Below are 15,540 nucleotides of genomic sequence, written 5' to 3' on the forward strand. Positions count from 1 at the left end.
TGATTAGCCAGCTCATCCTCCTCAGGAGGATGACATCATCCTCTATGAGGAGATAGCAAGCAGTCTGTTCGAGATAGGTGGGGTTTATGAAGTGTTTTTCTCCATTTTATGCTTTGGCTACAAATACGATTATAGGACGAGTCAACAACATTATTTGTGTATGAGTTAACAGTATATGAACTTTTAAAAGTGTGATTTTCAGTAGGCAGTTACTTTAATAGAGGAAGTAAAAAAAGAAATAAATATATATATATATATATATATATATTTGACACTATCATTTAATGGTTCAGTTAACCTTTTCCCTAACCATATCCCAGTGATCCTCAGGCATTGGCATATACATTACTTTGCACATAAATTATTCTCTCCATCTCATGCTAAATTGAATTCATTAGGGAGCATGATCCAATCTGTGCCTTGAATTGAAAGAAGTACCTTGTGATTTGCCTTTGTGTGGTGTGCATTTTAACAAGATATGATAATGTCAGTGTCAGTCAGTGCCGTTTAAGATTAGGGGGGACAATTATATATTTTTTTTATGAGCATGGCCTTATTTCTATTACAGCAGAGGTGTCAAACTCATTCCACACAGGGCCGAGTGTCTGCAGGTTTTTGGTTTTTAGTTTCAAAGCCCTAGACAACCAGGTGAGGGGAGTTCCTTACTAATTAGTGACCTTAATTTATCATTCAAGTACTAGGGAGGAGAGAAAATCCACTGAAACTCGGCCCTTGGTGGAATGAGTTTGACAAGTATTATAGCAAACTGGATGACTGTCATTCATATTCCATTCTAGCCTACAAATGAAAGTTTATATCGTAGGTGCACAGGTCTAGAGACAAATTGGAGTAATCAAGGTGAAAGACAGTGACACATTAAACACCACCTTGCAAACTCTTGCCTGCGTCTAGCTGTTTTGGGGTGTATTCATTAGTCCAAACAGTTGCAAAGCTTTTTGTTTAGCAACTAAAACAAGTTTATTTTGGACAAATTCAGGTAGGTCCATCCCTGTTTGCTTCCGTTTAAGAAATATTTTGCAACATATTCGGCAGAATGAATACACCCTTGATCACCCACACACACAGTTCACTTTCATAGCAGCCACATATAGCATCATCATTTTGCTTGTTGTGTAATTCCTTCTCACATCTACGCGCTCTCCTCCTTTCACCATTTCCCTTCGTTTGTGGACTTTCAGTGCACAACAGCCGTCTGTGACTAGGCTCAAAACCCTATCCAAGCCAAACCTTCATAATATAAACGCTAACCGCTAGCCTACATCATTGTCACCATAGTAGCTAACATTGTGGCGCCAGGGTAGCTTAGTGGTTAGAGTGATGGACTAGTAACCGAAAGGTTGTGAGATCGAATCCCCGAGCTGACAAGGCACAAATCTGTCGTTCTGCCCCTGAACAAGGCTGTTAACCCACTGTTCCTAGGCCGTCATTGAAAATAAGAATTTGTTCTTAACTGACTTGCCAAGGTAAATAAAAATAAATAAAATGTCATAGTTAACAAACTATAACTAACACATTAGGAAACCCACAATCTAATCCATGTATACAATGACACAGTCTACAGCAAGCAGTTTAATAAATTAATCAAACTGAATTGTACCTTGACTTGGTAGAGTTGCGATGGTGAATAGCCTTAGCCAGCTAGCTAACATAACTAGCATTCCTCTCCTGTTGAGTAGGCTGTATTAGCTAAGTAGAATAAAACAAATACAACAAAATATAGCTAACTCTCACTTTGCTGCTTCTCTTACATTTTTTAAAACCTGTTCAACTATTGTCTTTCTCTCTCTTTGAGTCAACAACTCACCACACTTTATGCAAAGCAGTACTAGCTAGCTGTAGCTTATGCATTCAGTACTATATTCATTCTCTGATCATTTGATTGGATGGACAACATGTCAGTTCATGCTACAAAAGCTCTGATAGGTTGGAAGATGTCCTCCGGAAGTTGTCATAATTACTGTGTAAGTCAATGGAAGGGGTGAGAACCATAAGGTCCTAGGTTTTGTATTGAAGTTAATGTACACAGAGGACAGAAAATAGCTGTCCCATGGCTGTACCATGGTGCTACCCTAGATGGTGCTGTTGAGGCTACTGTAGACCTTCATTGCAAAACAATGTGTTTTAATCAGCTATTTGGTGACATGTGAATGAATATATGTTTAGTATAGTTTTATCTAAAAAGTGAAATCCTCAAATTATATCACTGTGAATACAAGCAGACTCATTTGAAAACTCTTAAGAGTCTGGTTTCCTTGTCATTTAGACATGCCAATCATACATTCGTACAAATTACCTATTTTTGTCTCAGGGGCCTCAGTAAACATCCCATCTGCCTTTTCACCAGCCTCTTTGATGTTAATTGCTGCAGGATTTATGGAGATGCAACAGGATTACAGCTCCTTTATTCCCCCTCTCACTAAAGGGATCTTCAGAAACACATGGCGGTAAGCTCTGTTCCACTGTCACACAAATAACCATATAGGACGCCCTCCCCTGTGTGTCCCATGCCAGGCCTGCTGGAACCCTACCAGTGCCAGGCTTGTCCTACAATGGCATCAGCTCCCTCTGAGCTGAGGGGGATGAGTACCATGGGCACAGACACTCCAGGGGTTGCCATGACTGCATGGGGGGCGGGGGTATTGTTGGGAGACTGTCAGAGTGAGGAACAATGAAAATTGAAATGTATTAAACAATGCTTGGACTGAAATCAACAAAAGGATCTTACTGGATTTTCAGACTCAATGAGCCGTTCCTTTGACGGGGATATCCTTAGATGCTTCTCTGACAGAGGACATCTCAGGACAGACATTGAGGCTTTTGGTATTGAATATCTAATATAATGGGAAAGGGTGTCAGATACTATTTTCTCATTCTGCATCTCAATTCACAACATATTGTGTATCTTATAGTGCACTACTTTTGACCAGAGTTACATTAGAGCTCTCTACTGAATTATTTGGGCAACAAGGTGTTATGTGAGATTTGATGTCCATCTGGAGAAATGGGAACAATAGATCAACAGGAAGTGGGCCAACCACATCTGATGGCTTACAGGTGCATGACAAAGAGTCAGGACATTTAAGGTGGTACCATGACACCACTGATTCTCCCACAAAACACAGCAAGAGAGCAAGGCATTGACAATAACTGCTTCTCTCAGACGTACAGTATAATGTCCAGTATGATGTCCGGTATAATGTCAAGGGTTTGCACTCAAAAAAATTATGAATCAATCATAAAGAGATCATAAATTGGATGTCAAAGGACCTTTAATACGTCAAGCATCAACAGTTTGCCTGGTATCACATCCCTTCAGTACAACACCTCAGAGACCAGACAGTGAGATCACCCCCTGCAACGCTACTATCTCACCTCCCTCACATGTGACTGCTGGCATTACCAGGTCTGACCTAGGCTTTGTCACAAAGCACCCAGGGTGTTATTGTAATCATTGTGACCAGCTGCTGTGTGGGATAAAGAGGGGGTGGACGGGTACGTGTGGGGGAGTGGAACCCTTTGAGAAAAAGTCAAAGATTGTGTGGAATTTAATCAGAAGTGAGCCCCCGCACAACCACCCCGTTGGTCTCATTGTCCTCCTTGTCAGGAGGAGGGTCTTGAAAATCAATCCCGCTGGCATGCTGCCATGTCTAGACCGTGACTGTGCAGTGATTAGAGAGAGAGGGGTAGCGTGAGGGAGAGACGGTGAATGTGAGGGATGGAGAGAGAGAGGTGGAGAGAGATAAAGGGAGGGAGAGTTGGAGAAGAGAGAGGGTGAGAGAGAGAGAGAGAGAGAGAGAGAGAGAGAGAGAGATGGGTGGTGGGGGTTTCTCCAATTACATTGAATGAACTACAGGACAGAAATAGAAACCCTCCAACCAAAAAAGGCCTGTTGTGTTGATGCTATCCTCAATGAAATGATCAAATATACAGACCACAAATTCCAATTGGCTATACTTAAACTCTTTAACATCATCCTTAGATCTGGTATCTTCCCCAATATTTGGAACCTAGGACTGATCACCCCAATCCACAAAAGTGGAGACAAATTTGACCCCAACAATATGTGGGATATGTGTCAACAGCAACCTTGGGGAAATCCTCAGCATTATCATTAACAGCAGACTAGTACATTTCTTCAGTGAAAACGATGTACTGAGCAAATGTCAAATTGGCTTTTTTCCAAAGTACTGTACGACAGACCACGTATTCATCCTGCACACCCTAATTGACCAACAAACAAACCAAAAAAAGGCAAAGTCTTTGTTGATTTCAAAAAAGCTTTTGACTCAATTTGGCATGAGGGTCAGCTATACAAATTGATGGAAAGTGGTGTTGGGGGAAAAACATAAGACATTATAAAATCCATGTACACAAACAACAAGTGTGAGGTTAAAATTGGCAAAAAACACACACATTTCTTTCCATGGGGCCGTGGGGTGAGACAGTGATAAAGCTTAAGCCCCACCCTCTACAGCACATATCAACCCTACAAGAATCTGAAGTCAAATCTACTGTTTGCTGATGATATGGTTCTTCTGTCCCCAACCAAGGAGGGCCTACAGCAGCACCTAGATCTTCTGCACAGATTCTGTCAGATGTGGGCCCTGACAGTAAATCTCAGTAAAACTAAAATAATGGTGTTCTAAAAAAGGTCCAGTTGCCAGGACCACAAATAGAAATTACATCTAGACGCTATTGCCCTAGAGCACACAAAAACCGATACATACACGACCATTCAAAAGTTTGTGGTCACTTAGAAATCTCATTATTTTTGAAAGAAAAGCAATTTTTTTAAATCCATTAAAATAACATAAAATTGTTCAGAAATACAGTGTAGTCATTGTTAATGTTGTAAATGACTATTGTAGCTGGAAACGGCTGATTTTTTATGGAATAGGCGTACGGAGGCCCATTATCAGCAACCATCACTCCTGTGTACCAATGGCACGTTGTGTTAGCTAATCCAAGTTTATCATTTTAAAATGCTAATTTATCATTAGAAAACCCATTTGCAATTATGTTAGCACGGCTGAAAATTGTTGTTCTGATTAAAGAAGCAATAAAACTGGCCTTCTTTAGACTAGTTGAGTATGTAGAGCATCAGCATTTGTGGGTTCGATTACAGGCTCAAAATGGCCAGAAACAAAGAACTTTCTTCTGAAACTCGTCAGTCTATTCTTGTTCTGAGAAATGAAGGCTATTCCATGTGAGAAATTGCCAAGAAACTGAAGATCTTGTACAACGCTGTGAACTACTCCCTTTACAGAACAGCGCGAACTGGCTCTAACCAGAATAGAAAGAGGAGTGGGAGGCCCCGGTGCACAACTGAGCAAGAGGACAAGTATATATATATATATTTATTTAACCTTTGTTTAACTAGGCAAGTCAGTTAAGAAAAAATTCTTATTTACAATGATTGCCTAGAAACAGTGGGTTAACTGCCTTGATCAGGGGCAGAACGACAGATTTTGTCAGCTCGGGGATTCGATCTAGTAACCTTTCGGTTACTGGCCCAACACTTTAACCACTAGGCTCCCTGACGCCCCATATTAGAGTGTCTAGTTTGAGAAACAGACACCTCACAAGTCCTCAACTGGCAGCTTCATTAAATAGTACCCGCAAAACACCAGTCTCAACGTCAACAGTTAACAGGCGACTCCGGGATGCTGGCCTTCTAGGCAGAATTGCAAAGAAAAAGCCATATCTCAGACTGGCCAATAAAAATACAATCTTAAGATGGGCAAAAGAACACAGACACTGGACAGAGAATACCTGTCCACTGTCACCAACCCACACTTAAGATAAGCTTTGACTATGTACAGACTCAGTGAGCATAGCCTTGCTATTGAGAAAGGCCGTCATAAGCAGACCTGGTTCTCAAGAGAAAACAGGCTATGTGCACACTGCCCACAAAATGAGGTGGAAAGTGAGCTGCACTTCCTAACCTCCTGCGAAATGTATGACCATATTAGAGACATATATTTCCCTCAGATTACACAGACCCACAAAGAATTTGAAAACAAACCCAATTTTGATAAACTCCCATATCTATTGGGTGAAATACCACAGTGTGCCATCACAGCAGCAAGATATGTGACCTGTTGCCACAAGAAAAGGGCAACCAGTGAAGAACAAACACTATTGTAAATACAACCCATATTTATGTTTATTTATTTTCCCTGAAATATTTGTATTCTTTTGGAACTTTTGTGGGTGCAATGTTTACAGAACATTTTTATTGTTTATTTCACATTTGTTTATTATCTACATATGTTTCCCATGCCAATAAAGCCCTTAAATTGAAATTGTATTGCATTGAAAAAGGGATGGATGGATGAGAGAGAGAGATGGCTGCAGTTACTGTCTATTAACGCTGTTGTATCTATTAACGGATAAGTCAGGCAGCCTGTCTACAGACTTGATTAGACAGCAGGGTATTTAAGGAAAGGCGGGTGCTCTCATCTCTTTTAGACAAATCACAGAGATGGTCTAAAATGTTGCATAAACCGAAAAGAATTAGACATGCATTTGTCTTGGTTTACATCACCAACACAAATGCCTCATTGATCCTATAGACTGCAGTTGAGCGCAAGGAATGGCGACATCTAGGATTCTGATCTTGTGGCCTCGTCTTGTGCTTGTGGTTTGGGTGTCAGATCACATTCATTGCATAGTATGGCTCTCACAAATCATGTTCTCCCAGTGCCTATAAGCGGACTTAATAAAGAGAGATCACAATTTTGATCAAATTAATATTTGTTCAAACAATAGACATACTGTAGCAGCTACAGATCTAAATCCCTTATCTTCTAATATTGTAGCATGACTCACTGTGTTATTGGATGTTGTGAAAGCAGACAATATACTGTACAGACAGGAAGTCCAATAGTATCAACACAATATCTAATTTAATTTAGATTTCCCCTCGTAGCCATTCAGTGTAGAGCCCTGTTTATTCATTTTGGTAAGGGAGATGTAAAGGAATGGGGAATGTGTCGAGATTCATTACAGTAAGTACATGCACTGGGCTGAAAGGGAGGGCTGTTTCCCACCCAATACACTGTTACTTAGCAATGACACAACCAGGCTGGAACACCAGAGTTATTGTCATGACATTGTTACTCTTTTTCAGTTTTTCTCTCTGCATTGTTGGAAAAGGCCCATAAGTAAGCATTTATTTTACTGTTAGTCAACACCTGTTGTTTACGAAGCATGGGACAAATACACTTTGTTTTGATTTGATTTGATTTGACAGCCACATACCCCAAAAAAAGGCCAAACATTATTCTGATCAAGGAAAAAAAAACATGCCACACGATGTTAGAAATAAGTAACATGGGTGTTAGGGGGACATGAAAGACACTTGAGCATAATTGACAGGTTCAAATGAAGAGGATCTATTTTCAAGGATACTCCATTGAGGCTTACACAACAAATAATGAATTCAACTAATTGAAGTTGGTCAGTGACCATATTGATATCAGGATTAATCTATTCTAAACGTCAGAGCCGAGGGGTCTGAGTGTAGACCAACACGGTTGAGTGAGTTTTCCCATATCGATTGGCCCAAAGCACGTGTTGTTGGTTCATTGAACACTAATATGGAGAGCAGGCATTGTCAGATTAAGTCTGCATTCAGGAATGCAGTGAGATATACAACAAAAACAATATCAGACACCCTTTAAACCGACGCATAAACCTTAGTTAGTTAGGAACCTCAATCTAGTTTTTTTTTAAATCTGGAAATGTTATTGAGTGACGTCACTTCATCCAGGTGTGGGGTTTACTGTATGTTGTGAAAGGTGTGTTCCTTATGTGAGATGTTGTTTCAGTTTTCCCTGGCAAAGCAGTTCATCCGTGCAGTCTGAACGTGTTTAAAAGCCCTGAAACTATGGTGGTTACAGGGGCAATTAGATAACAGTGACCGCACCACCATTAGCTGTCAATCGTCATACTACAGTAGATTAACTACAGTGTGTGGTACATTCCTGGCCCCATTCCCAATCCGGTCCTTTTCCATGGAAGACGGGCCCAGGTTCGTTTTGCCGGCGGATAATTGAACTCAATGGCAAACCTTGTTAAAAAGGCTGAGGTCCGTTTTCATCCGAAACGTGGAAACAACAAGGCATGATAAATGATGTCACCGTCACTACCGTCACCTCTACAATAAGCTGTTTATGTTGTTGCAAAAGCTGTGAAGAAGTTGTTTTTTTACTGTGTATTTTTGAGGAGATGTCTCACTCAGTCTCACATGAGTTGGATGCAGGAGGTTTATTTGTGATAAAGACAGAAAAGACAGTGTTTGGAGGATATATAAGCACAGGTGTTGTTAGGCCCGAGACTATTAACATATTTTCCTTAAAAACGTTATTTTGATGAATTTATTCATATTATTTCATCCTTCCATGAGATATAGTCTCGCAACAAATGTAGGACTCCTACCCAAGCCAGCTGGTTGTTCATTCTATTGGTTCGGTTGCCAGAGACGCGACCCAGTTGTTAAGTCTTTTTGTTCTGTATCTATGGACGCGACCCAGTCGTTTGTTCTAAATGTTCTGTTGCCATGATGGCTGGCAACGTTCTTATCCCTTGCTTGCTAGCTAGCCAATTTTGGCTAAGCCAGTCATGTCAAACTGTGCAGCCAGAATAACAGTAAAGTAGCTGCATTTGCGTTTGTGTAAGCTGTTTTCTAGTTATTGTTTTGGGTACATCCATAACAATGAGCTAATGATGTGCGCTTTCGCCTGACATAGAACATTTGCTCTCTTGCCAGGCCACTGTTCCGAAGACATAGCCAACTACACAGCTAACACAATCACTTCTAACTGAAGCTGGAATGATAGCAAACTAACTGCATTTTCTATTGACATTTCTTTGTATATATCCATAAAAATGATGCTGATTAATGATTTTGACTGGCTGAGAAAAGCTGCCAGCCTGTCTGTCTTGTCCTGACTCTCGACACGTTCAACACTGAAGTGGTCCAATGAAGAGGACGCTAAACTACAGGACTGTTTCTCTAGCACAGACTGGAAAATGTTCCAGGATTCATTCGATAACATTGAGGAGTTTACCACATCAATCACCGGCTTTAGTAGTTAATAAGTGCATCGACGACAACGTCCCCACAGTGACTGTACGCACATACCCTAACCAGAAGCCATGGATTACAAGCAACATACGCACTGAGCTAAAGGTTAGAGCTGCCGCTTTCAAGTAGCGGGACACTAATCCGGACGCTTATAAGAAATCCCGTTATACCTCCGACAAGCCATCAAACAGGCAAAAGGTCAATACAGGACTAAGATTGAATCCTCTGACGCTTGACAGATGTGGCAGGGCTTGCAAACTATCATGGATTACAAAGGGAAACCCAGCCACAAGCTGCCCAGCGACGTGAGCCTACCAGACGAGCTAAATGCCTTCTACGCTCGCTTCGAGGCAAGCAACACTGAACCATGCATGGGAGCATCAGATGTTCTGGATGACTGTGTGATCTCACTCTCCATAGCCAATGTGAGTAAGGCCTTTAAACAGGTTAACATTCACAGGAATGCGGGGCCAGACAGAATACCAGGACGTGTACTCAGAGCTTGCACTGACCAGCTGATGAGTGTCTTCACTGACATTTTCAACCTAATCCTGACCTGGTCTGTAATACCAAGCAGACCACCATAGTCCCTGTGCCCAAGAATGCCAAGGTAACCTACCTAAATGCCTTTTGCCTTCAACACTCACATCTATAGCCATAAAATGCTTTGAAATCTGGTCATGGCTCACATCAACAACATTATCCCAGACACCCTGGACCCACTCCAATTCGAATACCGCCCCAATAGATCCACAGATGACACAATCGTTATTGCACTCCACACTTCCCTCACCCATCTGGAGAAAAGGAATACCTATGTAAGTCTGTTCATTGACTACAGCTCAGCATTCAACACCATAGTCCCCTCTAAGCTCATCACCAAGCTCAGGACCCTGGGACTGAACACTTTCCTCTGCAACTGGATCCTGGACTTTATGGCAGGCCGCCCACAGGCAGTGAGGATAGGAAGCAACAGATCCGCCACGCTGACCATCAACACGGGGGCCCCTCAGGAGTGTGTGCTTAGTCCCCTCCTGTATTCCCTGTTCGCCCAAGACTGTGTGACTGCGCACGACTCCAACACCACCATCAAATTTGCTGACGACACGACCTGGTAAGACGGCACGACAGCGGCTCTTCCCCCTTAAGAGATTAAAAGATTTGTCATGGGCCCTCAGATCCTCAAAAAGGTTTACAGCTGCAACATTGAGAGCATCTTAACTGGCTGCATCACCGCTTGGTACAGCAACTGCAAGGCACCCGACCACAAGGGGCTACAGAGGGTGGTGAGTACGGCCAAGTACATCACTGAGCCCAGCTTCCTGCCATCCAAGTCCTCTATAACAAGCAGTTTCAGAGGAAGGCGCAACCATTTTTCATAGACTACAGTCACCCAAGCCATAGACTGTTCCCTCTGCTACCGCACAGCAAGCGGTGCCAGTACACAAAGTGTGGAACCAACAGGCTCTTGAACAGCTTCTACCCCAAGCCGTAAGCCTGCTAAATAGCTAATCAAATGGCTACCTGAACTACCTGCATCAACCCTTTTTTGAACTACCTCTCTTGCACTGACTATGCACACAAACTCACACATGCAGTACTTAAATCAAAATCAAAATCAAATCAAATGTATTTATATAGCCCTTCTTACATCAGCTGATATCTCAAAGTGCTGTACAGAAACCCAGCCTAAAACCCCAAACAGCAAGTAATGCAGGTGTAAACTTAAACTTAAACTGACATACAACATACATGGGCTCCCGAGTGGCGCAGCGGTCTAAGGCACTGCATCTCAGTGCAAGTGGCGTCACTACAGTCCCTGGTTAGATTCCAGGCTGTATCACATCCGGCCGTGATTTGGAGTCCCATAGGGCGGCGCACAATTGACCCAGTGTCGTCCGGGTTTGGCCTGGGTAGGCCATCATTGAGAATAAGAATTTGTTCTCAACTGACTTGCCTAGTTAAATAAAGGTTACATTTAAAAAATGTAAAACACACACACACACTACATACGCCCACACACACATAACATGCACACACACATGCATACTGATGCTACACAGACTTTCACACTCACCCCATGCACTGCTGCTACTGCTCCACATACGCTACAGCTTAGTCTATTTATTATCTATCCTGTTGCCTAGTAACTTTACCCCTAACTACAATATATGTACATAGCTAACCTCAATTACCTCGTACCACTGCACATAGCCATGTTATTTTTACACATTATTGTTATTTGTTATTCACTGTGTATTTATTCCTCATGTCACTATATATATATATATATATATATATATATATATATATATATATATATATATATATATATATATATATATATATATATATACACATATTAACTTTAACTCTGCATTGTTGGAAAAAGACCTGTAAGTAAGCATTTCACTGTTAGTCTACACCTGTTGTGTAAGGGGTGCGTACTGGCGGCAGAGAAGTCAGACACGGGAGAGCAAAAACTGTGTTTCCAACGGCGCAGTTTAATCATAAAAACCCACCGGAAAACAGAACAATCAATAAATGGGTACAAAACCCGACGCACACCAGACATAACGTGCACAAGCACTTACAATAAACAATTCCGGACAAGGACATGGGGGGAACAGAGGGTTAAATACACAACATGTAATGAATGGAATTGGAACCAGGTGTGTGGGAAGACAAGAAAAAACAAATGGAAAATGAAAGGTGGATCAGCGATGGCTAGAAGACTGGTGACGGCGACCGCCGAACGTCGCCTGAACAAGGAAAGGGACCGACTTTGGAGGAAGTTGTGACATGTTGTTTATGAAGCATGTGACAAATAACATTTGATTTGATTTGACTGTATATATTTCAATGAACGACCTCATATCAAATGGATGAAATTACAAGTGACTTGTGTATTAGACAGATATCAGTGTGAGGGCATTTCCCGCAGCGGTGACATATAATATGATGGAAGCTCTCTCTCTCTATCTTTCTCTCACCTGTTGTTTACAATGCATTGAACGGATAAAATGTGATTTGATTCGTCTCCCGCATTCTCCCCCTCCCTCTCTCTATGTCCCTCTCTGTCTCTGTCTCTCTCGCTCCTCATATCCCGTGCAGAGTAAGACAGAGTACCCATAAAGAGACGCACAACACCTCCTCCCAGGGAGAGAGCTCGTGCTTGGGGGCAAACCTCAGAGGAAGCCTGGGTTTTGCTGATTCAATAGCAGCTCCCTGCTACAACGGCACCGAGGCTGCATCTGCAACCAATCCCCAGTATAATGTAGGTCATGTTCCCACACTCTCTTCTCCCAGAGAACTGGCAAGACAACAGTACTGAACGGACCCCACTCACAGAAACTCACGCATCCACCAATCAGGGCCGGTGCTGGGCTCTGTCTGGTATTTATAAAGTAGAGATGTTCTCTAAGGTCACAGTAAACTAATGATTTGTAAGTCTGGAGCATTTATGATGTATTATTCATAACCTTGGGTATTGCTCGAGACCGGAGGAGAACATTTGAGGTTGCTCATCATATCGCTGCTTGGATGTTGTTTTTAGAAAAACTCACTGACACGGGAGTATGACTACACAATGCAAAGATATGGTGCCGTTGTGCAGTTCTATACCAGAAATACCAGGTGGTTAGAGTAGTTCAAAGCCAATATTCACAGTGTCCTGACCATGCAGTTCATAAGATCAGAGTAGCATGTGAGGTAAAGAAAAGGAGAGAGCAAGAGAGGAAAGGGAGGGTAGAGAGCGTAGAGGGATTATATAGAGCGATGAGGCGAAAAGGAGAGGGAAAACAATGAGAGAGGGGAGAGTGAAAGGGAACGAGAGAAAGAGAGAGAGAGCGAGAGAGAGTGATCATTGTGCTGATGCTCTCCTTCTTTCCACATTCCTCATAACAGCCGCCCCACTGATCACAGGGCCCCGAGGAGGAAGTGCTCATTCAGGAAGGAAGCGTCTGCTGAACTAGCACCAGGAGAGAGAGAGGGAGGAGGGCAAGAGGGAAAGAAAGCTGGGAGAGAGAGATAAGAGAGAGAGGGAGGTGTGTGTGAGAGCGGAGAGAGAGAGAGAGAGAGAGTGCAGGAGGCATGCATGTTACAGTGATACACAAGATTTATCTAAGTAATCTAGATTGTATCCATGTTAATCTCATTTGGAATAAAACAAAATGAATGAACTACAGTCAAAATGTGTTTTGTTTTGGTCTGAAAACTATCATATTGGCCTCTTACAGGGTTTTTTCATTTTTATTTGACCAAGTTAAGCATCTCTCTCAGTCTGTGTAAAATAACTGAAACAACTAGGACAAAGGTCATAGAGCTGGGTTAAAGGTTAGAATTACAGTAACAAAGGAAAAGGGTGGTTGGGGAGTGCTAAACTGCGTGGCCAACATGAGGAACTGTACCGTGCCTTCTCCCTCAGCTTAGCAGAGATGATGAGTTTATAAAGAGGGGTCAGAGAGTACAACCAGAGGACATTCAGGGAAGAGAGAGACAGAGTGTATTGAATCATGAAAGATTGATATCAAAACAGTATTGTGGCTGAAAATTGAATAAACCGCCCGCGATGCACTCACTAAAGGTTTGCTTTTAGCGGCACTCTAAGCCTTTTCACTCTTTTATTCATTGCATGCTATTTGTCTTGCCCTCCAATAAAGTATACATTTGGTATTTACACTGTGGTAAATGGTAGCTAAGTGAAAATGTGTTTATGTGAGAGACAGAGGGCATTTTTTGGGGCCAGTTCTTTTCTGACAAGAAAAACTCTGAGGCGAGGTTAGTCATAGGGCCTATGGCAGCGGTTCTCAAACTTTTTGGGTCCGTGACCGTATTTTGATATCACCTGGTAAAAAAAAAGGTGATGAAATCAACAGTGAATGTTAACTTTTTTATTTGAGACTATGACAGTCTATTACAAATCAGTCTGACTGTAAGACTACTTTACAATCTGAAAAGAACGCCATCATTGCTTTCAATTATGTTAATTTTTCCCCCAGTGTGATTTGATGCCTGGCCTTGTCCAGTCTCTTCTAACGAATCCTGTGTGACTTGTGAGCATTGCAGAGAGAAACAGAAGACATGTACACTACCGGTCAAAGGTTTTAGATCACCTACTCATTCAAGGGTTTTCTTTATTTTTGCTATTTTCTACATTGTAGAATAATAGTGAAGACATCAAAACTATGAAATAACAAATATGGAATCATTTAGTAACCAAAAAAGTGTTAAATAAATCGAAATATATTTAATATTTGAGATTCTTCAAATAGCCACCCTTTGCCTTCATGACAGATTGTACACAGCTCTTACACAGCCTGGAGGTGTGTTGGGTCATTGTTCTGTTGAAAAACAAGTTTAGTTCCACTAAGCCCAAACCAGATGGGATAGCGTGTCGCTGCAGAATGCTGTGGTAGCCAATCTGGTTAAGTGTGCCTTGAATTCTAAATAAATCCCTGACAGTGTCACCAGCAAAGCACCCCCACACCATCACACCTCCTCCTCCATGCTTCACGGTGAGAAATACACATACGGAGATCACCCATTCACCTACTCTGCGTCTCACAAAGACATGGCGGTTGGAACCAAAAATCTCAAATTTGGACTCATCAGACCAAAGGACAGATCTTCACCGGTCTAATGTCCATTGCTCGTGTTTCTTGGCCCAAGCAAGTCTCTTCTTCTTATTGGTGTCCTTTAGTAGTGGTTTCTTTGCAGCAATTCGACCATGAAGGCCTGATTCACGTAGTCTCCTCTGAACAGTTGATGTTGAGATGTGTCTGTTTCTTGAACTCTGTGAAGCATTTATTTGGGCTGCAATTTCTGAGGCTGGTAACTCAAATGAACTTAACTCTGGGTCTTCCATTCCTGTGGCGGTTCTCATGAGAGCCAGTTTCATCATAGTGCTTGATAGTTTTTGCGACTGCACTTGAAGAAACTTGAAAAGTTCTTGAAATGTTCCGTATTGACTGACCTTCATGTCTTAAAGTAATGATGGACTGTCAATTCTCTTTGCTTATTTGAGCAGTTCTTGCCATAATATGGACTTGGTCTTTTACCAAATTGTCACTTCCTGACCAGTAAAGTGGTCATTTGTCATTGTAGTATGGTCAGGGCGTGGCAAGGGGTGTTGTTTCTGTGTGTTTTGGGGTTTGTTTGTTTCCAGGGGATATGATCTAGTTTTCTTTTTCTATGTTCATTTTCTATGTGTGGCCGAGTATGGTTTCCAATCAGAGGCAGGTGTCCTTCGTTGTCTCTGATTGGAAGCCATACTTAGGCAGCCTGTTTTTTCCTTTGGGTTTATGGGTGGTTCTTTTCTGTATAGCCTGTGTGCCTTATGGAACTGTTTCGTCGTCTGTTTATTTTGTTTTGAGTGTTCTTTCAAATAAAGAAGAAAGATGAGCACTATACCCGCTGCATTTTGTTCA

Source organism: Salmo salar, chromosome 14 (assembly GCF_965601325.2).
Source record: "Salmo salar chromosome 14, fSalSal1, whole genome shotgun sequence".
In the NCBI taxonomy this organism is placed as follows: Eukaryota; Metazoa; Chordata; class Actinopteri; order Salmoniformes; family Salmonidae; genus Salmo; species Salmo salar.